Genomic DNA, 25,402 nt, shown 5'->3' with positions numbered 1-25,402 from the left:
ATGGATGGATGGACAAATGGATAGATTATCAGCACAAGAAATGGTAACACTGGTTGACATCTGGGGAGGGAAACTAGGAGGCTGAGTGAGGGGTAAGAGGGGAACTTTTCACTGTGTACCCTTTTGTGCTTTCTGAATTTTATTCCAGAAGCATTTCTGATCTATTAATACTCTTGTTTTTAAATTGGCCTGACACAACTAGTGATGGTGAGCCCATGCTGGCACCTGGTAACTGCTCTCTCTTTTCCAAGTGCTCACTAACATTCACAATGAATAAGGATCTGTGCCCAGGATTGCTCTCAGTTACTTAGTGGCCAACTCCAACCTCCTCTTTTGGGAGCTCAGAACCACTTCTTCCCTTGGCCAGGCTCTCTCACTCTGAGCTTCCTCAGAGGTGGCCAAGTGAGCCTCGTAGTCTTGTTTACAAGTTTCGTTTGTGCTTAAATGTTGTCTTGTAGGGAGAGGCCCCTCGAATACTCCCAGGAGCAGCAAGGGAAGCTCATCCCACCTCCAGAGCACCCCGAGGACGCCTCTTTCGATGTCTGACATCCACTCTGTCCTCTAAGTCTGAAGGCCCATCTCCCAGCAGAGGACCGAAAAATAAAACCAATTACAGTCAAGTCGGTTCCAACTCATGGCAACCCCACTGTGTCAGAGCAGAACGGTGTTCCATACAGTATTCAATGCTGTGATCTTTCAGAAGCAGAATGTCAGGCCTTTCTTCTGAGCCACCGCTGGGTGGGTTTGAACCACCAGCCTTTGGGTTAGAAGTCAAGCACTTAACCACCTGCACCACCCAGTGTCTCTTCCCAGCAGAGAGGGCTGCAGCAAACACAGCCCAAGGAGCTCCACTCTTTCTTCATTCCCTGCCCACCTTATGCCACCAGCCTTACTCACAGCCTCTTCCTCCCTTGATCTCAACTAGCTCTGATCATAGCTAAACAAGCACTCAGGTTGTCCCTACCATCTTTCACAAACCCCAGCCTATTTCTGTCTTCCAGGTACCGTCCTTACAGACCCATGGCCCTCTCTCTTGTGCTGCCTTCCCTTCTCTGTGCAAGCCTTCCGAACACAGTAATTTGGCAAAGAGCTGATCGCCTTGGCCACCTCCCCTCTTTCTTCACTGCTGGGACACAGGCTACATACACTGTGTGCGATTGCAAGGCTGATTTACATTTCTGAGAACTTCCCAGCCCTCTCGAGATATCTGTCCCTCCCAGTGAGTTGTGCCATGGAATCCTGCCTATCTTGTTGCTGAAATATTGGAAATATTTTGGGTCTGAGTTTGGAAAGTCTGCTCCAGGCCCTTAGCAGCCCTCATCTGGATGACTGCAAGAACTTCCTAGAGGTCTCCCTGCTTCCAGCTGAGCTTCCCACTGCCTCTCCCATCTATTCTCCATACCAGTCTTGAGTGACCTTTCTAAAATGCACAGCTAACCACACCCCTGCACTGCTGAAAGCCATTCAAGACCTTACAGGATAAAACCCAAGGTTTGCAAAATGACTTTCAAAGCCCATCATTGCCTGTGTCTCCCACCACTCTCTCTCTCTCTCTAACTTCAACGTTTAACTAAATACTAATCACATGCACTTCCCTATGCTCCCTTCTCTATGCTCTTGCTCCTGCTCCTGCTATTCCTTCTGCCTTGGATGACATTCTGACTGTTTTTGATAGGGCTGCTTAAGACCTCATTCAGAGGTCACCTTCTCCAGGAAACCTCCTCTGACCCCCCAAGTCAGGCTAACTCTGCTCCTCTGGTTTCTGTTTGCATCCAGGGCCTATCTTAGCTCATCCCGCATATGGCAGGCACAGCTCATTGCCTACCGAACAGTAATTCTGTCTGGCCCCTTCCTCCTTGCTACCAGAACCCCTCCTTTTTTGGGTGGCAATGTGTTCAGGCCCAGGAGGTGAATCAGGTTTGGTTTAAGCTACCATGAGCATCCTGTTCCCAGTTGCCTGACTTTTGCTTTCCCAGCCTCCCTTGCAGCATTCCCCTCAGTTCTGTTTCCATCTTCTAGTCCCTCACTTCCCCAGCCTCCCTTGCAGCATTCCCCTCAGTTCTGTTTCCATCTTCTAGTCCCTCACTTCCCCAGCCTCCCTTGCAGCATTCCCCTCAGTTCTGTTTCCATCTTCTAGTCCCTCACTTCCCCAGCCTCCCTTGCAGCATTCCCCTCAGTTCTGTTTCCATCTTCTAGTCCCTCACTTCCCCAGCCTCCCTTGCAGCATTCCCCTCGGTCTGTTTCCATCTTCTAGTCCTTCACTTCCCCAGCCTCTCTTGCAGCGTTCCCCCTCAGTTGTGTCCCAATCTACTAGTCCCTCACTTTCCTAGCCTCCCCGGCATCATTGCCTCTCAGTTCTAGCCAAAGAAACATGAGGGCAAGTTTGCTAGTGGTGTTTCTGGGAAATGCGTTTTTTCCCTGATAAAAATACAGCCTCATTTTCTCCCTGATCTTTTTTCTTTTCTTCCTTGAATATAATTGTAGGTGGTCTCAATGTTGGGCACCATAGCAACCATCTTGTGACCATGAGGCAACAACCAATGCAGACAAAAAGTTAATATGTTGAGGAGGGCAGAGCAGAAAGACAGAAGAAAACCTGAGTCTTCGATAATATCGTTATCAAAGCCCTTTCACAGAACATGGAGCCACCTGCCTACAGACTTCCTGCTGTGTAAGATTCACAGATGTCTTTATTGCTAAAGCCACTGTCAGTTGGGTATTCTCTTACTTGAAACCAAAAGCATTCCAAACTGATATGCCATATTGCATGAAAATGATTGTTTTGGAGTCTATCTCCCATGATTAGACGGTATACCCCCTTGAGGGTAGGAACATCTTTATTCCTCTTGATATTCCCAGAGCCTACCACAATGACTCAATAAATGATGGCTCAACTGAACTGCACCAACAGCTTCCCTTTCCTGGCCATTATAAATAAGGGGACAGATTTGTTTTAACCCAGGTTTACCCTATCACTGCCTCTCTGCCAACCAATTCCTCCTTCCTCCACTCAGTCCTTCTTAAGCCTCCTCCCAAGCCTCTGAAATAAAATAGTCCCCAACGCCAGTCGAGAACTAGCCAGATGCCCTGTTTTTAGCCTCAGCAAGTCCTCAGAGATGAGTCCCCACCTGCTTTGTCCTTCCCTGGGCCGGGCGGGCACTGGGCACCATGAAAGCATCATCCACGTCCTCCTGTTTCCTGGCGACTAGTGGGTAGTTCACACCCACGAGGTCTTCTCACCTATTAGCCCTATCTAAAAGGTCATTCCTAGCCAGGGCTTGGATCCAGATTCCTGTTGCCTCAGGTAATCTCACCTTCACTTTCTTTAGGAATAGACATACCTCAAAGGTAGAAACTTGGCCTTCAGGATGCATCTCAGTCCTAACCAAGTGCAAGCACCTAATTAAAAAAGAGGTCATCAGCCGCTCCCATATGCCCCACCTATTGCCTTTCCTAAATGTTTGTCTTGGGAAAATGCTAAGTTCCAGAATGAACACCCACCCCTGTGCCCTAAACCAATTTCCATCAAGTTGACTCACGGCGAGCCCATGGATGTCAGAGTAGAACTGTGCTCCCTAGGACTTTCGACGGCTGAGTCTTCGAAAGTAAATCATCGGGTCTTTCTTCCAAGGAACCTCTGGGTCAACGCGAAACTCCAACGTTTCAATTAGCTGCTAAGCACTTCAACTAGTTGTGCCACCCAGGGAGTCCCACTTATTAATAATAGAACTAATTATTTAAGGTACAGAAGTGTGCTTTTTTAAACCTAACTAATGTTCCCAAATCTGTTTGCCAGTTGCGCTTGTTATGGTAATTACATAATTTAATTAAATATGACACAAACCAGTGAAACATGATTGTGAAAGGAAAGGTCTTTTTTTTTTTAAACAAGTTGGCTGCTTTGGAAGAGTTTGGTAATGGCAAACCGCTAAAACAAACAAACAAAAAAAAACCTGCCATTTAATTAGGTATAAGAGACAGACTGGTGGTATGGTGAGCAGTCCTGGTGGTGTGGTGGTTAAAGCGTGCAACTGCTGACCAAAATGTCAGTGATTCCAACCTACTAGTTGCTTTGCAGGACAAAGATGTGGCAGTCTGTTTTTAAGGATTTACGGTCTTGAAAACCCTATGAAGCAGTTGTACTACATCCTATAGGGTCACTATGAGTAGAAATCAACTCAATGGCAGTAGGTTTGGTTTTGATGGTGTGGGCAGCGGAGGAGGGGGCGTGTAAAAATCAGTTAAGGACCATACCCTTAATTGATTCTAAGAGTTATGAAGTTCTCGATTCTCTTTAAACAAACCACAACCGGAACCCAAAGAAGACAAAGCATCCAACCAAAAACCAAACCCGCTGTCACTGAGTCAATTCCAACTCAGTGACTCTATAGGACAGAGCGGAACTACCCCATAGGTTTTCCAAGGAGCAGCTGGTGGATTTGAACTGCCAACCTTTTGGTTAGCAGCTGAGCTCTTAACCACTGCACCACCAGGGCTCCAACAGAGCATCAAGGGGTAGTTTATGCAAGAAAGACCACTGAGGGCTCAGGAGGACCTGTATCCAGGGGGATGCCTTGGCCATACATCCAAAGGCTGACGAATGCTAGCACACCCATAAGTCTTCAGTTAAAATGAAATATTTACGTTGAGCACGTATAATTTTTTCATGTTTCTGTTCTAACTAATCAGCTACAAGCGCTGATAGTGCTGGATGAGAAGGCTTCACTGCACCAGCTGCAAGCCCCACAGCATATGTCTTATCACTCTGAGCCTCCATTTCACTGGGATAATCATGGGACCTACCTCAGAGGGCTGTGAAGATTAATTGGGAGAGTGAGGTGGTTAGCAGAGTGCCCAGCACACAGTAAGCACTCAGCTCTCCTCTTCTGCAAACCAATTAAACAACAGAAATCTCAGAAACGTCTGAGGACCTCCCACTCCCTCACCTCCCAACTTCTTCTCCCCCCAAAATTCACCTATCACTGAATTTCTGCCAAATTTACTGCCAGAAAATCTCCTGACTCTGTCCTTAGAGCTCTATCCCTACGGCAACCACCTTGGACCAAGCCACTACCGTCTCTCTTCTGGACGACTGTGGCACTCCCAGACCTTGTCCTGCTGCTCCCACTTCACCACCACCCCAGAGCCCAGCCTCTGCACAACAGCCAGAGGGATGTTTTAAAAATATGAATCTGATCATGTCACTCCTCTGTTTAAAATTCTTCCAGAACTTTCCAAAGTCCTTCAAAAGTCTGACAAAGCCCTACAGACATCTCTCTCTCTCTCTCTCTCTCTCACACACACACACACACAGAGCGCTTCTCCAGCTGCACCAGGCACCTGACGGTTCCTCAGATGCACCCCGCCCCTTCCTGCCTCAGGACCTTTGTACATTCTTACCTGACACCTGGAACAGTCTTCACTCCCTTGTGACCTGGTTAATGCCTACTCATTCTTCAGGCCTCTGTTTGAATGCCATTTTCTCAGGAATGCTTTCCCTTTCACTTACACAGAAAATATTTATTCGGCACCTTCAATATGCCAGGCACTATACTAGACACTGGGAATACAGCAGTGAATAAGACAGACGAATTCCGTACCCTCACAAAGATCACATTCTAGTGGGGAGGAAAGATAATTAACAGTTAAATATAAAAGATTTTCAGATGGTGGTCATAAAAGCATCTGATCAAAATAGGGTTTATTTCCTTATTAGGAGAAATCAATGAACTGTTTGTTTAAGATAATTAAATTTCAACCATATGTAAAAGCCACTTATCTACACCAGTGACTATTAAAATTTAGTACTAGAATATTTTTTTCTATTTGTGTAATTTTGAAAACATGACTCTGGCATGTTCCGCCAACCAAAAATTAAAATAGAAGAGGAACTGGGAAACTCAAAAAACAAAATAAAATAAAATAGACTGGCACTGCTGGTAGATATACACACACGAACACACTTATCTCTTACCTCAGAGCCTACACGGATATGTCCACAAAGATACATCAGGCTTGTAACATCACACACACACACACACTCAGTCATAAACGCACAGAGGAAACAACAGGCCAGAGCGTGAGACACACCACCACCACCATCACTGGTACCCTCCATCAAAAGCTGGTCCTGCCTGCTGGAGCTACGGTTGCCAAGGTGGTAAGTCTCCCTCCTTCTAAGACACCATCAATCAAATGATAACCCACGGGGGTGGCAATAGGAAGTCCAAAATTCTCCCCCTACTTCCAACAGTTACCCAACAACCCAACCCATGATGGAAGATGGAGAATGAATTAAAATAGAGATCAAGTGACCCATACTCACCCACAAGCCCCAAGCTCAATATCACACTTGTACCTACTCCATCATCAACCCAGACCAATCCAGGGACCAGACCACTCACCCACACTGACACGAATGCACACACCCCATGGTGAGGTCACCGCATCCCCGCATGTGCACAGGCCCTCTTAGACTTAATGTGTAGATACTCACTGGAAATCCACCTGTACACAGAAACACCTGCTCTACCCATACCATACGCGATCCCCATCCTCACACCCTTACACTCATACCATAGGCCACACACGCCTGTGCAAGCCCGTCCCCACACACATGCATATGCAGGTCAGTCACCTGTCTTCTAGGTAGATGGGAACATCCCCACCCCCTCCACACCCAAATGCCGTGTCCATGCCCTGCCCTTTCTTCCCACCACCACCTGAGAGGTGTGATTCACTGCACTTACACCCAGAGCCAGCCATGCAAGGCAAAGTGGTGCCCCGCACCCTGCTGCTCCAAGCCAGCCTCCAAGCCTCCCCACGGTTCTCTGTCACTTGATGCCACCTGCCACACTTCCTGACAGCATCCAAGGAAGGGCCAAAGTCTTCAAGGACAAGGTCCCTGGGCAGGGTGGGGCAGGTCACAAGATCTGAAGTGACGTCAGGCACTCAGGACATCAGGAACCCAGGGAGGGCTGGCACCTAGGTAGAAGGCACAGCTGACTGCCTGTGTCTATGTGGGCCTGGCACCCCTGGGACAGAGCTGGCCACAGCAGCAGTGACCAGTGAATGGAGGGCAGTAGGGCAGCCCAGAGAGAAGTCTTCCCATTGCCACTGGACACAGGGAAGGAACAGTGATGTCCCTCTGCCCTCGCTCCAGAGCTTGGCTCCTGGGGGCCTCTGGGAGTAACGACAATGTCAAGAAGTCAGTCACAAGAGCCATAGCAGAGAATGTCTGAGGGAAGACAGTTCAGCGCCCTATTGGAATGTCTGAGGCACTTCTCCTCTCGGATTCCAGGGTGCTGAGGGGAATCCAGGCAGCCAGCCAGCTGTAAGGAGAACAGACACATAGAATGACTCAGGGCCCCTCAATGTGAAAAGAGTGGTCCTGAGAGCCCATGATTCCATACAGAGGAGGAAGGAAGTGGGAGTGCTAACCCTCCTCCCACCCCACTCTGCTGCCCTGCCACCTCCACCTGAATCCACACCTGGAGAGGTGACTGTTCATATGGACAAGGTGTGGCCAGATCTGAGGTTACAACCTGCCATCCCAGCCTGCTCAGCCCCTGTCCCAGCCCAGCCCCAGAACTCCCTTAGAAGAGACTGAAAACCAGTTGTTTGCCTTTCCGGAGGCAACTGTGCAGCAGGATGCTGGAGAAGAGGATTGACAGAGCTGCAGCAGGAGAAACCAAGGGTGGAGGAAGGAAGGACTGCCTGGTGGACCAAAAACAGTGTAACTCAATTAACAAATACCAACTGAGTGCCAGCTCTGCATCGGGAAGTGTGCTGAGTGCTGGGCCCCCCCTCCAAAAGATGTGTGAGATGTATTCTCTGCCCTCGAAGAGCTCAGACTACAATGAAGTAATAATAATAACAGCCAGCACCAGGAGAGTGTTTATGATGTGCTAAGCCTCATTCTCAGTGTTTTACAAGTCTGGCCCTCACGACCAGCCTTCTAAGTTAGATACTATCATCATTCCCATTTCATAGGTGGCAAAGAAACTGAGGCATAGAGAGGTTAAGACACTCCCCCAAGGCTGGACAGCCAGTAAGGGAGGGTTCAGATCCGGCCCTTGTGGCTCCAGGCCATGCTTCTACCACCTTGCCCTCTCCATAATGCTGGGAGCCCCCCCTCCTCCTGCCTGCCTCTCCCCAAACTATCTGCCGTCATACCCAGGCCTTAACTCCTTCACCAAACACACGTCACCGGTACCAGCTGCTGTGGAGTCGACTCCGACTCCTGATGATCCCATGTGTGCAGAGTAGAACTGTGTGCCTGAGGGTTTTCAGTGACCAGTTTTTCAGAAGTAGATCATCAGAGCTTTCGTCCAAGGCACCTCCGGACAGACATGAACCTCCAGCCTTTCAGTTGGCAGCTGAGCCCCTTAACTGTTTGCACCCACTCTGTGCCAGGCCCTGTGTTAGTGCTGAGACTACAGACGGCAATGAAGCCCTTACAGGGCTCTCAGCCTGGTGGGTGAGGTCAGCCTGGTAAACAGGCTATCGCAAAGCAGGAGACAGCTCTAGAGGCAGAATGGGTACCAGGCACTCTGAAATCAGGTGAAAGGGCCAACTTACAGCATCAAGAACTAGGGGCAAAGTGTCACTCCAAAGCCAGCTATTCTCTGGGGCAGGGGACAGAACAAAGGCAATAGAGAAAGCAGCACCAGGGAAAGCAGGCGAGTGGGGCAAGGACAGAGCTGCTACCAAGGCCTTGTTATGCTTTAGACGTGTCACTTCCCTGCTCGAGGCCTCAGTTTCCTCATCTGTCTAATGGGATTAATAAAACACACTCTGCCAAAATCATAGGAAATCACATAGGCAAGAGGGCTGGAAAAAGGATAAACTGTGAGTATGTGATCTTATGATGCTGGGTGATAACGGTTAAAAAGCCAAGTCAGGAATCTGATGGAAGTTGTTAGAATCTGGTGAAAAAAAATGAAAGGGTTCAAGCAAAAATTAAAAGTAGGAAAAGAGAGTAAATTGTACATACACCTTCCATGGAATAGAAGACCCTTTGCTGTCAAGTCAATTCCAACTCATGGTGACCCCATTTGTTACAAATAGAACTGCTCCATACAGTTTTCTTGGGTGTAATCTGTACAGAAGTTGCCAGGCCTTTCTTCCATGGTACCTCTTGGTGGGTTTGAACTGCCAACCTTTAGGTTAGTTGTCCAGCACAAATCATTTGTGCCACCCAGAGACCTTCCCAGGAGTAGGGATGACCCTTTTTATAGCAGGCTTCCTTGTGAGGTCATCTCATCTGTCCCTCTGCTTCTGCCAGTCACTACAGGGAACTGAAGGAGGCCTGTCCTGCTTGGCAAGCCCCTCAGAGCCAACACCCCTCCGCCTACCCCCAGGGAACTCCCAGGCTCCAGGGAGGTGGCAGCCACAGGCACCAGAGGCAGTGAAAGAAAACCCAAGCCAGCTGAGCTCAGGCCACTGAGATTCTCACTTGGTGGGAAAATAGAGATGACTAGGGCTGGATGAGGTAAACCTCAAAAGCTTCCGAGAGGCCCGGTTGGGCCTGCCTGCCAGAGAAATGGCAGAGACACAGCCCATCATGCACTGGGGCGAAAAGCAGGGAGCATTGATGTGACAAAGACCAGGGGTCGAGGCCTGCTCTGCCCCTTGCTCTCTGTGATCTTGAGCCGGTTACATAAGCTCTCTGAGCTTCCTTTTCCACTCGGGTAAAAACGGGCATGGAAATTGTACCCTTCCCACAGGGCTATTGGAAAGATTGCAAGTGAATCTATACGCAATGCCTAGGGCCCAACAAAGGGCAGCTATAGTTATCCTGATTATTACTTATTGCCCAGTGTGCCCAAGGCCGGGAGATGGGGCAGAGACAGAGGAAGGATGGAAGAAGGGTTGAGGGCGTCAACAGGCCAGGATAGTAGGTGACCCAGGGTGATGCTGGTCCCCTTCCAGGTCTGAGTGCGTATGTGGGAAAGGAGGGGAGTGAGGGGTTCCAGCAGCCTGCCCTGGCAAGATCTGACTTTCTGAGGTCCCAAGACATACTCCCAGCCCTGTTTGGCTAGGAGAGACCTTCCTATCATTGGAAACCTAGGCCTGTCGTGTTTTTCTTTTCCTGAATCACCCTCCTGTCAGAGCTAGAGGGCAGCACCCTGGACTTTACCCTTTCTTTTGGGTTTACAAATTCCCTAGGCTGTTTGCAGTTAAAGACACAGGTCCCTCCCCGTGGCCTGAGGTCAGCTGGGAGAGCTTCAGGGAGGAGGCATCCCCTGGAAGAGGTGTTCAAGGGAAACCATCTGCTTCCTCCTCCGGCCCCTGCCCAACCCACCCTTCTGTTACTACCTCCCACCCATACACCCATCCATCCTCATACACACCAACATTTGGATCCATTGACAACCCAACAAGTAATCATTAACCCCAGGGGGAGGTGCTGGCCCTTTAAGGCTGCCCTGGAAGAGATGACAAAATCACCCCACCGGACTTTGTGCCCTGAGGCTGGCAGGGAGGGGGGTGGGATGATAGGCCTGGGAGTCGTGTGTGCGAGAGCCTGCCCAGGTGGGCCTGGGGCTGGGGAGCCTAGCCCAGAGAGCTGCTTCTGTGTCCCAGCAGAACCTTCCCTTGCCCTCCCACAGGTCTGCCCCGCATGTGAATGATGGTAACTGCTATACACTTAGGTCTCCAGAGTGGCACTCTCACCAGTGGGGTCCTCCTTCCAACAGGTGTCTCAGTACAGGCCATCTTTTCAGTGCTCGTCTATCACCATGATACAGGGGGGCCTGGTAAGGACCACCCCATGTGTGCCCAGCATCCAGGGGGCTGACCCAGCAAAGGCACAAACCCCAAAAAGGCAGTGGGAGGCAATGGGATCTAGTAGAGAGAACACACAGGTGTGGGAGTCAGACACCTGGGTTCTGGGCCCAGCGCTGCCCTGAGTCACTGTGTGGCCATGGGTTTGTCTGTCCCTATCTCCCTATCCCAATGAGTCTGTCTGCAGGCAATAGGCCCTTTAAGTGCCAGCCAGTATGTGTGGCTCCGGGGCCCTCAGGTGGGGTGATGGAGCAAGGGGTGCTGATGCAGGGATGGCCACCCCCCCTTCCCCCTCCCTGGGAACCAGCCTCAGCTATGCCCTCCAGGACCATAGACGAGGCAACTGAAATGAGCAAAAGCTCCAAGCTTATAGCAGATGAACCACTGGCAGAAGAATCTTCCAAGGGCCCCAGGTGCTACCTCCTCCACGAAGCCTGCTCCGACTGCCTGGCCTTCTGCTCCAGTGCCGAGGAGATGCTCTGGTATTAAATATCTCACTCTTAAAATGGCCTGTGACCTCCTCAAGCCCAGGGACTGTATCCCCTCTGACTCTGAGAGCCAGAACGAGCACAGCACCTGGCACGAAGTGAATAAATGAATAAACATAGATGGTTTTAAAAATATCAGCACTGGACCCAGAAAGAAGCCCCAGGTCTAAGTCATGATGTATAGATCGGGCCAAGGATGAGCCCAGGCTCTTTCACCAAAAAGCTGAGTGACCTGAAGAAGCGGTCTAACCTCCCTGGCCCTCCTTCAGTCCGTATCCACAGGCTAGTTAGTAGATGAGGGTGACTTAGGGGCCTACTATGCGCAGGGCATTGGGGAGGGAATCAGAGCACTTCATGGCAAGATTAGAAGACATAGTCCCTGTCTTCCCAAGCCTCTCTTGCAATTGAACGCACCCATCTGAAATTATCTGAAAGCAACAGCAAGGAGAAATAAGAACAGGACAGGCAGAAACAAAGGTAGGAGTAGGAGGATGCAAAGAATAAACCAGTCAATTCCAACTCATGGACAAGTGGCAACCCCATGTGCATCAGAGTACAACTGTGCCCCACAGGGTTTTCTTTATTTTTTTTATACATTTTGTTTAGTTGTTGTTGTTGAGAATCTGCACAGCAAAACATACACCAATTCAACAATTTCTGCATGGACAATTCAGTGACATTGGTTACATTCTTCAAGTTGTGCAACCATTCTCACCCTCCTTTTCTGAGTTGTTCCTCGCCATTAACATAAACGCACGGCCCTCTAAGGTTCCTGTCTAACCTTTTGAGTTGCTGTTGCCCATTCGATCCCATATGGATAGATCTTAAAAGAGCATAATACTCAAGGCAGACATTCTTTTCTAGTTTAGCTAAACAATTGTTTGGTTTTAAGAAGACTTTGGAGGATATTTTTGAAGTTTCAAGACGATCTCAGGGCAATAGTTGCAGAGGTTCGTCAGCCTCTGTGGCTCCAGAAAGTCTGGATTCCAAGAGAATTTGAAATTCTGTTCTGTATTTTCCCCCTTTTTATGAGGATTCTTCTATAGAATCTTTGATCAAAATGTTTGGTAACGGTAGCCAGGTACCATCCAGTTCTCCTGGTCTCATGTCAAAGGAGGCAGTTCATGGAGACAGTTAGCCACACATTCCATTGCCTCCTCCTATTCCTGACTCTCCTTCTTCCTCTGTTGTTCTAGATGAATAGAGACCAATTATTGTGCTTTGGCTGGCCGCTTGCACACTTTTTGGGGCACTATGCAACAAACCAGGAGGTAGAGCAGAAACACGAAACACATGATTAGGCCAGTTAACTGGGATTTCATACGGTTTTTGACGGCTAATTTCTCATAAGGACATCACCAGATTTTTCTTCCGAGGTGCTTCTGGTTGGACTTGAACCTCCAATCTTTTGGTTAGCAGCCAAACACATTAACCGTCTGCACCTCCCAGGGACTCTACGGAAAGAATAGGGTGGAAATAATTCCAGGAGACTTCCTAGAGGAGGTAAATTTTGATCCATAGACCCAGGACATTTGTCTCATTCATTCATTCATTGACACAGACATGGCAAGCCAGGCTCAGAGAATACCATGGTAAATGAGCACAGTCTTGACCTCAGAGATCTTACAGCCAACCATCGAAATTCAGGTGACCACACAGTCTAAGATCTGGCCTGGTAGATATATAGACCACATGCCAGAAACTGAAGGAGCGGGGAGCATCTCAGTGGGTCGGTCTTGAGGGAACCCCACCACAATCTTCCAAGCAAATCTCAGCCTCTAAGGAAACAGGGGATGCAAGGGATAGGAGAAGTGAAGGAGGACCCTTTATAAAGTAACAGGTACCCGGCAGGTAAACAAGGCTAATGGGGACCTGTTGTTTTTACAGGTCCTTGGTAACCTCACCTTTGACCAACGATTTCCTGGCACTGGCTGAGGCTGCCAAGGGGGGTTAGTGGGGGAAGAGCAGGGTAAACAGCAGGTAAGGCCAAAGGTGGCCCTAAAAGGCAAGGGGCATATTCCGAAAAGTCTCCCCAGCCTGAGGCCTGCAGTAAAGCCCAAAGTCCATTACGGAACCCACACCTGCATTCCAGCATCAGAAAAGGCCATAAATACCTGAACACCCACCAGAAAGGATGCTTGCTGCAGCCTAGGATGCCTCCCCTCCCCCGCTCTGCAACACAGCTTAGCAGCTCCTGAAATGCTCCCTTTTCCAGGATTTCCACCTGGGCAGGACCCTTTCCTCCTCACCTCCACCTCTCCAGTATCAACAACCAGAGCATTCAGGATCTCTGCTCTTTGGTCCCCTCAGCCCAGAATGGCCAGAAGGAGAATCCTAGAGGCCTGGCTATGTTTCAGTCCTGTAGGGCAGTGTAGGGGGGAGCCCTGGGATTTCTTAGCCAGCAGCTGAGTTCCTGGCCCACTCTGCCACTCACAGACTGTGTGACCTGAGGCAAGTCACCAAACCTCCACAAATCTCAGTTTTGTCATCTGTAAAATGAGGAGCTGATGAGGCTGTTTTCAAGGGGTTTTGGAAAGAGTAAATGAGAGAATGTACATGCACTAGAATTAGGTGTTATTACTCCAAGTGCTGGATGTTAGAGAGATCACCTAAACCTCTGATTTCACTGACGAAGAAACTGAGATCCAGAAAAGACATACAAAATTTGGGGGATTGGCTACTCTCTCTCTGCACCTCCTCTGACTCATCTTCTAGGTCTAGCCTGGCCCTCTAAATATGGGTTCCTGAATTTTGGGGGACACAGATCCCTTGGAGAGTCCGATGAGAGTTAAGGAGCCTTTCTCCCCAAAATATATTCAATCACCCACTCAACCATACAGACAAGCTCAGGGGGCTCATGGGCCCCAGGCCAGGTAGCCTTGCTCTGTGACAGAGCAGAAAGAGACTGGACGTGACAGTCCTCCGTCATGCTCCCCACTGTCACAGCCTCAAGGAAGCAGGAAATGACAAGGGGCAAAGCTTGAACTTTGAGGAGCAAATCTCACCCAAAGGGTCCCCCAAAGCCCAATCCTCAAGACCCTAGGATGAAAGTCCCATCTGAGCGCCGCCCCCCAAACCCCTGACCACCCTCTCGCTTACCCCTGACCATCCCTTCTTCAGTCCATCTCCTGAACTGATTCATTCCATTCCAGTTTTTCAATGTCAAATTAAATCTTGGAGACCATCTGTCCCACCCCTTTATCTTTACAGATGAGGAACATAAACAGCGAAAGGTATAATGACCTGAATTCACCCAGAGAATCAGGACAGGAGCCAGGCTGAGTTAACCACCTCAGCCCCACAGGTAAGGGATAAGGGCCTACTGTGTGTCCTGTGCCCTGCTGGGAGAGGTGGGGCCTCTGGGAATTGATGAGCTATAGCTGAATTGGCCAAGCAAGTCTATAACCCTTGGATTGAAAGTGCAGACAAGGTGACCAGGCTCCCAGTTGTGTAAGAGAGATTGCAGGATCTCTAGAATTTCAGCAAAGGCAGAGTCAGGCATTCATTCATTCATTTATTCATTCATTCATTTAGCAAATATTTCTTGAATCCCAAGCACTAGACATCGGGGGTATGGTGGTAAATCACCCAGACCAGGCTCCTGCTTTCTTGGAATCCAAGAGACAGAGAAAGACAGTAAACAAATGAGGAGGTGGTATTTGAGTTGAGTCCTGAATGGTGAGAAGGAAGCATCCATGCAAAGGTGGAGACAGAACGTTCCAGGAAGAAAGAGCAAGTGCAAAGTCCCTCGGGCAGACATGAAATTGATATGTTGGAGGGACGGACAGACCACACTCAAGGAGGCTACAGAGGTGGTCAGGAGCTGAGCGGGCAGGGCCTTGGAGGCAGACGAGAGGGCAGCTGTGTGCTGAGGGCTAGGTGGGCTTGAGCAGAGAGGCAGCATGCTCCAACGTGTGGTGTCAAGGTTTATGTTGGCTGCTGGGAACAGCAAGAATTGGTGGGGCCAGAGGGGAGCAGAGAAGCCATGAAGCCCAGGCCAGATGGTGGGAAGAGAGAGAGAAGTGATGGAAATATTCTGGATGTAGAACAGACCCTGGAAATGCACATGGATTTAGCTGTGGTGGATAAAGCAATCCAAAACCAAACCAAACCAGCTGCCCTCAAATCAGTTCCAACTCATGGTGACCCCATGTGTGTCAGAGTAGAACTGTGCTGCATAGAGTTTTCAATGGCTGTGATCTTTCCCAAAAGTAGATTGTCAGGCCTTTTTTCTGAAGTGGACTAGAATTCCAAACCTTTCCGTTAGCAGCCAGGCATCACCTAAGGACTCCAGATAAAGCAAAAACAAACAAAAATCAAACCCTTGGCCCTTAAGTCAATTCCGATTCCGACTCACAGAAAACCTATAGGACAGAGTAGAACAGCCCCATAGGGTTTCCAAGGCTGTTATCTTTGCGGAGGCAGACTGGCACATTTTTCTCCCACGGAGCAGCTGGTGGGTTCAAACCTCTGACCTTTCAGTTAGCAGACAAGTGCTTAACCACTGTGCCACCAGGGCTTCTTGGATAAAGCAAAAGGGATGATCGAATATGAATGTCAGGTTTTGGGTTTGAGCTACTATATGAATGACAGTGCCATTTCCAGTCACAGAAAAGTAACAGGTTTGTGAGAGAAGCAAAGGGTTACAATTTGTACATCAGGAAAAAGGCTCTGTGTTCTTTGCCCGTAAAACCCGTTCCATTTGAAGGTAATATAAAACAGTGTGTCTCTATAACAACAAAATATATGGCCAATCTAAAAATTAAAATTATAGTGAATGCAGAGGCCAGGCTCTAGAAACTGTCCAAATGTCCAGAAATATACCAATCACCAGTAAAATTTCAAAATTGCTTTCCTTCTGGGTTTTCCACACTGTGCTGCAGGCAGCCAGGCCTCTCCCTCAGGCCAAAGGAAGGGGTGGTGTGGTCAGAGAGAGCAGGGCTGGCAGGAACGCATGGTGTTTACAGTTCTTTAACTCTTGGTCTCTCTGTCATCCCGTTTTCATGTTATCTAAATAGCAGTTATTATTGGGTTTTGGCATTTTTCTTTTTTAAAAATCGAGAGTTCCTTATTTCTGGAAAAAAGTACCAGCTGGAATCATGTACAAAACCACCTTAACAGTACTACGATCTGAGAGAAATGTGGGTATTAGACCATGTGGCTGGAGCCCTGGCCTCCTACTGGCCCGAGGGCAGCCTTCTGGGCTACTAGACAACATTGACCAGCTCCCCAATATCTGTCAGTACAAACCCACAGGAAGACACAGCAAATCCCTTCCTCTTGGGGCTCTGGTTGGGAAAACCTAGCCTATTCATCAGACTCCATATCCCACTGGACCCCAAATCCCAGCCCTTGGAGCCTTGACCAGCCCTAGCCTCAGGTCCACCTCTAAGAAGGAACTCACCTGCCCTGCCCCTCCCCTGGGGCTCCCCACCTTCTGCCACATTCTTCTTCTTCCTCTCCGCACTCTAGTGTCTCCCCTTGGTCCTTCTTTACTTCTAACTGGAGATGTTCTGAACTTTTTCCTTCTTTGCTGGCCCATCACTAGTCCACCTCCTCCAAGAAGCCCCCGGTGGTTGTCTGATGCCATCTTTGCATCACTGACTGGTAACACAGTTTGCTGCCCACGCTCTCTGCCCTGTACATGGATTAGATGCACTGATACACTGATCCTGGCTCTGTGTGTGTGTGTGTGTGTGTATGTGTGCGTGTATGTGTGCATGTATGTAACAGAGGAGCACATCTCCTGCTCAGGGTGAGGGCTCTTAAGGGGCTATGGAGTGACCACTGGACACCCTCTTGTCCTCTTCCTCAGGAATCTTCCTTTTCTGGGCCTGTTTATGGTCACTGTCCCACCTTTCCATTCTCAGTAGCTGTACTTCAGTTTCTGTGAGGCGTGGAACCCGTTTGCAGTAAGCAATTTGTCTTTTGTTTCTGGTTCCTGAGAGCCAGACCACACCTGAGGCCAATGAATGGGGACTGACCAGATCAAGAGGGACCACCTAGGAGCCTGAAGCTGACTAAACCTCAGGATGCATGATGTAACCTATCATGGCCACGTGGTGAGGCCAGTAAAGGCTTTGGAAGACAGAGGCTTAAGGAGCTTCCTAGTTGGTGAGAGCCAACATCTGCTCCCAGGAATGTAAGCATGTCGCCTGAGGACATGAAAGCGCTGCACTGAGACCCCTCCCTATGAATGTATCCTCTTTTCTGCTAGATTAAATATAGCCCTTTCCCTGGTGTTTGTGAGTCATTCCAATAATTCTCAGACCTAAGAAAGAGAGGGAGCCACTACCCACTGATCTAGCCCCGGGTGAATGGGGATGAGAGAGAAAGGGCTGTGTGGGCAGCTGGGGTCTGAACTGCCCAGGGAAGGGAAACTAAGATTTCCACAGGATGCAGTTGGTGTGTAGAGTGGGATTTATTATCCACCACACAGCTAGCATCAGAGGTGAATGATCTCAGCCTTCCTGGACTGGTTTGATACAATTGGCGATGAGGATGGGGTCTGTTTGAGTGATCCTGACATCTACCCAGCAAATATTCACTGAGTGCCTACTCTGTGCCCAGCAGGTGCTGGGGGCACAACACTGAGTAAAAAGGACAAGGCCCCAGCTCTCACTGCACTTTCATTCTGGGTGAGACGTTGGACTGTAAACAGAGGTGGATGAGTGAGTGGGGTGTAGATAGGTATTATGAGAGAGCCAGAGAGAGAGAAGAAAGGTCAGTTCAAACAGGGATAGGTGCTATGCACTCACTCAACAAATTAAGCTTCTACTATGTGCCAGGTGCTCTTCTAGGGACTTAAGAGATATCAGTGAACAAGGCAGACAAAAATGTATGCCCTTGTGGGACTGAACTTCTAGTACGGGGAGATAGATACTACACAACGCATGTGATCATTGAGGCTGTATATCAACTTGGTTGGCCATGATTCTCAGTGGTTTGGCAGTTATGATGTAGTTTGGCAATCATATGAAGATGTGATCACCACCATGATGAGATTTGATATAATGTGATCATCTCTGTGATGGGATCTACTGTGAGTAGTCGATCAGTTGAAGAAGAGTTTGCTTGGGGGTGTAGCCTGCATCCGATATGGGTGGACTTTCTGGCAAGGCTCACCAGCTTTGGATTGCTCTGAATCCTGCAGCTGGCTCCTGTTCATCTGACTTCCGGTTCTTGGGACTTGAGCTAGCAGCTTACCCGCCATCTTGCCTCCTGAGCTTGGGATTCCTCAATCTTCACAGCCTGTGAGCAAGAGCCCTGCTCTCTGATCTGCCAATCTTGGGTTCACCAGCCCTTGTGGCTACATGAATCAGGAGAAGCCCCCAGCCTGACTCACAGACTTGGGACGTTCCAGCCTCTACAACAGCACGAGCCATTTCCTTCTCTAGAGAACCCAGCCTAAGACAATGCACATTTTATAGTGACAGAGTGTTAGAAAGTGATAAGTGTTTAGAAAAAAAGACAAAGTAAAGTAAAGGTAAAAGGAATGGGGAGCGTGAGAAAAATATTGCCATTTCAGTAGGACGGTCAGGGTAGGCCTCATTGAGAAGGCATCGTTTGAGCAAAGACTTGCAGAAAGTGAGGGAGTGAGTCCTGCAGATATCTGGAAAAAGAGCATTCCAGGCAGAGGGAAGCTTCCCTGCAAAGGCCCTGGGGCAGGAGCTTGCCTGATGTACTTGAAGAACAGCAAGGAGACCAGTGGAGTGGTGAGTGAGAAGGAAAGGGGGCAAAGATGAAATCAAAGGTAGTCGGGGCTGGGAGGACCACAAATGATCTTGAAGGCCATCAGAAGAACTTTGGCTTTTACTCTGACGAAAACAAGGAGCCATTGCAAAGATTTGAGCATATGAGTGACATGATTGGACCCAGCCCCTCCTCATTAAATGGAGTGATTGATAAAAGGTGACTGGGGAGGGGTAAATGTGCTACTTTAGGTAATGAGGTCAGAGGAGGCTCTGTGAGGAGAAGCATCTGAACTGAGAGCTGAGGGGCAAAGGACAGGCACACCTGTCCTTCTGTCCCCTCTTCTTCCTCAATCTGTCAACCAAGGAAAGCCAGCTGGTATCCTGGTATCTAACCACACTGCCATCTCCTTTCTGTCCCCTCCTCCTCTTTCCTTCCCTCCTCTCTTCCCCCTACCCTTTAATGCCCCTCCCTCTCTCCCCATCTCCCTCCTTTCTCCCTTACCTCTCCTTTTATCTTCAGCCTCACCCCACAGAGGTCAGGGCCTCTCCCTTCCTGGGGTTCTCAGAAAACAGTTGTGAAAAGCAGAAGGAAACACTGCAGCGGGCCCTTGCAGGAGGGAGGGCAGCAGATTACAGTGTCTGGTCCTGGCTGCTCACCCTGTAATCATCACGTAGTTCAGGTAGACAGGACTCCGGTGCCTGCTCCACCATGCCAGGATCCTGTGCTTAGCCAGCCACTCCCCAGCCCCCACCTCCAACACAGGATGGAGAGAGGGCATCTTCGAGGCCTTGACTAGGCCCAGCCTTCAGGCCTTAGTGGGGTGGGGCTAGAGGGGATCCCAGAGCCTTCAAACACAGCCACGTAATGCAGATGATGGGATTGAGGCCCCAAGAGGAAAGGATGCAACTCCAAGTTACACAGTAAGATTTGAACCCAGGACATCATTCATACCCCAGACTGCCTCACCACAGGCTGAGGCCTTAGGGTCAGAATTTGACACTGTCTGCCTCAGCCATGTTGAAAGTTTGAGTCCACCCAGAGGCACCTCAGAAGAAAGTCCTGGAGATCTACTTCTGAAAAATTGGCCATTGAAAACCCTCTGAAGCACAGTTCTACTCGATGCACACGGGGTTGCCATGAGTTGAAATGGACTCAACAGCAACAGGTTGGCCTCAGATAAAGAAGAGAGAGCTGTCCATAGTCAGATACTGCTGTAAGGACAGGTGGCAGAGGCAGTTGGCTGCTGGATGTTGCCTTCTAAAGGGCTGGGGAGAACTCTTTCCTGGTTGAGAGTGACCCTAACCCTCGGCCCCTGGCCCCACTGAAGGAACGGCCCAACCAGCCAATAGATCAAAAGCTCAGGTGGAAAGGGGAGCCCAAGGGCCATCTTCCCAGCCCACCTCAGGGGCTCAGGCACCAAGCCTGTCAATGGGATCTCTTCTGTCCTCTAGGAAAGTAGACTCACACTGTCAGCTTCCTGGATCACCTGTCTGTCCAGGAACATGCCGGACTCTCCGCGGCCATCACGTGCCATGTGTGGCTGTGGCCTCCAGCACCTGAGTCATCTGTGACTCACTGCCCTCTGCCCTTGGTCCCAAGAGGTATAGGCCAGGCAGACTCAGCCCTGAGCATGGGATAAGGCCTGTCTGATGTCCCTGGTACATGCCTGTCCCTCTCCTTCTGCCCCACACTGGGGCACAGGGATACCAAGACCCCTCACAGAGGACACCTATGTGAGCACACACTTGCTCATAGAAGACTCAGAGCAGCTCCCACCAGATCCACCACACACACATACTGGTATGCTCATGTGCTGGGTGGTCCCACCACCCACTCCCCTCTCTACCACTTCCCCCATCCCCCCCTCCCCAGTCTCCATCTAGCCCAGAGGGCTGGGCTGGGTGGAATCCAGCTCTGCTGTTAACTTGCTGTGTGACCTCAAGCAAGAGCCCTCCCCTCTCTGGGCTTCAATTTCCTTCTCTAATCTGGGACTCAGAGGTCTCTGAATCCCAGGATTTAGGATTATGTGTGTCTTTTCCTTGATAATGTGTGCATTTGAACAAAAGTCTTCTAAATGCACTGACTTAATCTAAGGAGAGGTTTTAATGAGGTGATTTCAGTCCTGTGGTCAGCGAGTAAGGGAGAGCCAAGAGCATGGTGTGCATGGCTGAGGGGAAGGGAGGACACCTTTCTGGTATCCTCCACATGCATCACACATCTGGCTCTGGGCAGTCAGTGCAAGGAAAGGGATGGTAATGTTCCAAAACTTTCCCCAAACCAGCCAGTTCTGGGCCTCCAGGGCACCACTGCAGCTACCACCCCAGGGGAGTAATCAAGGAGGTGGACTTCCACAGAGCTCCCCTCAGACTGGGGCCCCTAAGGGCAGGGCTGTCTCCCCTCTCAGACTGGGACTCCCTGAGGGCAAAGCTGCGTCTCCCCTCAGGCTGGGGCCCCCTAAGCTTAGGGCTCTGTCTCCCCGTCGGACTGGGGCTCCAAGAGGGCACGGCCATGTCTCCCCCTGAGACTGACAGGGAGTAAGCCTGACCTAATTCCAGGCCCACTTCCCCTCTCAGCCTGTCTCTCCACGTGTAAATTGGACCCCCAGGATGACAGCAACCACAGAGAGAAAGAGAGACGCAAATACTGATGAAACAATCTCGCAGTCACCACCAGATCTTTCCTATCTTTCTCATTTTATCCTCAAATCCTCCCAGGGAATGTGTGACACACCTGGATTTTATTAACCGGAGGAAGAAGACAGAGAGGTCCAGAAACTCAGAGATTTGGCAGAGATCACACACTTGAAGTCACCAGCCCATCTCCCTCTATTCATTCTTATCTAACCACCCAGACCCTGGGACCCATGCAGAGGGCTGCCCGCCTCCCAGGAAGGGGTTAACAGGCATCAGCCCTCCCAGGGTGGAGGTTGGTTGGGAAAGCTAGGGTGGGACCATGTTTCTCCACTTGGCTTGAGCTTCAGTTTCCCAATCCAGTGTTGTGGGGCAGAGCCAGGCTGGAAGCAGCTGGACCAACTGGGCACTACCAGGCTGAGAGGCCCAGAAATTTCTTCTCCTATCAGAGTGGCCTGAGGGGAAGCCAGACCAGCCCCTGAGGGTTCTTCACTGGGAGGGGCCTGGCTCTAGGGAGACGGGGCCCAGGTCCAGCAGAGGCAAGCAGGGCAGGAAGACAAGACTGCTGCTCGGGAGAGCAAAAGGGAGCTCCAGAGAGGAGGCTACAAGCAGGCCTGTTCTCTGAGACTTTGAGAAGTTGCAGAGACCTACTTTGGGTCTCTAGTTGCCCCTGTCACCCCTTTGTCACAGCTTCTAAGACATTGTCTTCTGGACATTTTTGCTTTATCATCCCACATGAAAAACACACCCTACACTGTGACCCAGAACACATGGGCGCGCACACACACACACACACACACACACACACACACACACACATACACACTTCTCAAGAGTTTCAAGAAACGATACTTATCGTTTCCTTGTGCAAAGCTCTCTGAATTTTCTACTCCCTTCTCTTTCATATTTAAGGGAAAAAATAATGCTGGTGGCAACACATTAAAGTGACTTCACAACCCACTGATAGATCACAACCTGACATTGGAAAAGCATTGCTCTAAGATAGGCTAGATATTTTGCCGTTGTACAGATGGGGACACTGAGGCCAAAGCCTCCCCAAGGTCACAGGGCTGGTCAGTGACTGAGCCACAATCAAAGTTCAGGTGTCCTGGTACGCAAGGAAGTATATATATCTCCTGTAAATTTCCAGAGTCGGGGACCTCTTGAAGTACCTGCCTGCAAAAAGAGGGCTGGGAGGGAAATGCTTAACCCAAAGGAGAGAATTGCTATCAGTGGGCCATCAGAAGATGAATGGCTGTATTTGCCTAGAACAGCAGAGGAAGGAGAGCCAGCAACAGGAGGAGGATATGGAATGTGTGGCTAGTTACCTCCATGAGTAACTGCCTCCTTTGCCATGAGACCAGAAGAACTGGATGGTGCCTGGCTACCACTACTGTAAATTTTGATCAAAGATTCTATTAAAAAATCTTTGATCAAAAGGGGATAATTGCAGAACATAATTCCAAAATCTCATGAAATCCAGACTTTCTGGAGCCAAGGAGGGTGGATGAACTCCTGAAACTATTGCCCTGAAATAATCTTTAAATCATAACCAAAAACATCCCCTGAAGTCTGCTTAAAACTAAATAATAGCTTAGCTTAACTAATAAAAAATGTCTGCCTTAAGCATTATGCTTTTTTAAGAACTGTCTATATGGGATCAAATGGACAACAGCAACCAGAGAGATTTGATAGGAACCTTAGAGGGCAGCGTGTTTACGTTAATGGGGGAGGAACAACTCAGAAAAGGAGGGTGAGAATGGTTACACTACTTGAAGGATGTAATCAATGTCATTGAATTGTACATGTAGAAATAGTTGAATTGCTGTATGTTTTGCTACAAACAAAATAAATAAAAATTTTTAAAAAGATGAGTAGATGTTTGCTGACCAGAAAATTCTCCTAGGGCCCTCCCCAGGTTACATCACTAAAGGCCATGTTCAGCCTATGGTAAACATGAGTCTTGGGGGTCAGAATCCAGTTCCACTGGCATATGACCCCAAGTGATGAGGGAGAGCAGAAAGGGAAGCTACCAGTCTTAGGGAGGTAACACAGCCCTGCCCTCAAGGGTCCTAATCTGAGGTGGGAGACACATCCCTGCCCTCAGGGAGCCCCAGTCTTAGGGGAAAATACAGGGCTGTCCTCCTAATTTGTTTCAGATCTATGCTACAGGTAGAAATTGAGTTTATATTGAGAACAGGGGCTACCTGCACTGTCTATACTTGGAACCTCACCAGAAAGCAGTGGGGAGGAAGAAGGGGAGCATCAATGCGTTTGGAGGATGCACGTGTCAGGAAGGTCCAGCCACTTCATCCAAGTAGGCTTGCCAGATAACACACAGGACACTCAGTTAAATTTGAATTTCAGATAAACAATGAAACTTTAACTGGGCACCCTGAATTTTTGTTTGCTATATCTGGCAACCCTACCTCCAGGGTCTTCCCCCCTCAGGCCCAGAAGGGTTTGAGGCTGGCCAGAGGCGCCTGAGGACTACACAGAGCTCACAGACAGCAGGAGAAACTCAGGGCAGATCTGAGGAAGAGCTTCCTGTCCAAGGGTAACCTGTACTGATCCAGGATACGAGTGAGGAAGAAAGATGGGTCTCTGAGACACCCTTATCCTCCAAGTGGGCATTCCTCAGACAACCCCAGCTCGAACAGGTCCCTCCCCCGACACCTTCCCAGAACTTCAGCTCTCAGGAAAATTCAACGTGTAGTGCTACTTTCGGAGGGGGAGGAAGAGAGGCCTGGAATAGAGAGGGCAGAGGGAGCCTTTGGAGTGGATATGTGATGGTGAGCAGAGAAGTACGTGGGTTTCTTTTCCCCTTTCCCGCAGCCACGCCAGGCCATTCATGATAAGCCAGTCTTCTGGGAAACTTCCTGTTAGGCAAACGCCAACGGTCGGGTCTGGCACACCACTGGCATCTGGGGGCCGGGGCTAGGAGAGGGCAGTTTCCCTGAAGTCATATGGCCTGGGGGGAGGGTTTTACCATCATGGAGCTGAGCTCCCCCCACCAAGTTCCTTCTGCCCTGCTTCCTCCCATCACCACCCCCCTCCCCCAACACACTTCTCCAGGTCTTGGCTTTTAATGCAACCACAGGGGTCAGAAAGTAATAAAGGTATCGCCGGGTGGCCATACCAGGACCTGTTGCCGTTGAACCGATTCTGACTCATGGCTACCTCATGTGTGTCAGAGTAGAGCTGTGCCCCATAGGGTTTTCCACAGCTGATTTTCCAGAAGTAGGCTGCCAGCCCTTTCTTCCAAGGTGCCTTTGGGTACACCCGAATGTCAGACCTCCAGCCTTTCAGTTAGCAACGGAGCACATTAACTGTTTGCACTACTCAGGGATTCCAGGGCGGCCATAGCCAGAAGGAAAGGGGCTGAGCCCCTCTGGCCTCATCAGGAATGCTTTCCTCTGAATACTCCTAGCCTCGGTAGGCAAAAATGCTCCCTGTCCCTAGTCTCAGGAATGGGGATTAAGATCTGGGGCTGGACTGAGTCAGGGGTCAGTGCTGAGAACACACCCAGGGGCCAAGCAGGGGCCACATCCTAGGAGGGGGCTAAGTGCAGGCCGGGGGCTTTGTGCCCAAGGGCTCAGGGCCCCAGGCCGGCCTTCACCCCATGACCAAGAGAAAAGGAAAAGTTGTTTCCATTTTCCCTTGTGAGTTTCTACACTGACTGTTTCCCCAGGAGCCAAGGGAAATAAACCATCTTAAGCACTGAGCCTCTCGGGTTCCATAACTCAGCCCCAGGGGAGCAAGCCCAGAGTTGCACCTTCATCTTCAGGGAACCCCATGTTG

Source organism: Loxodonta africana, chromosome 1 (assembly GCF_030014295.1).
Source record: "Loxodonta africana isolate mLoxAfr1 chromosome 1, mLoxAfr1.hap2, whole genome shotgun sequence".
Taxonomy (NCBI): domain Eukaryota; kingdom Metazoa; phylum Chordata; class Mammalia; order Proboscidea; family Elephantidae; genus Loxodonta; species Loxodonta africana.
Note: the sequence above shows the minus strand (reverse complement) of the source record.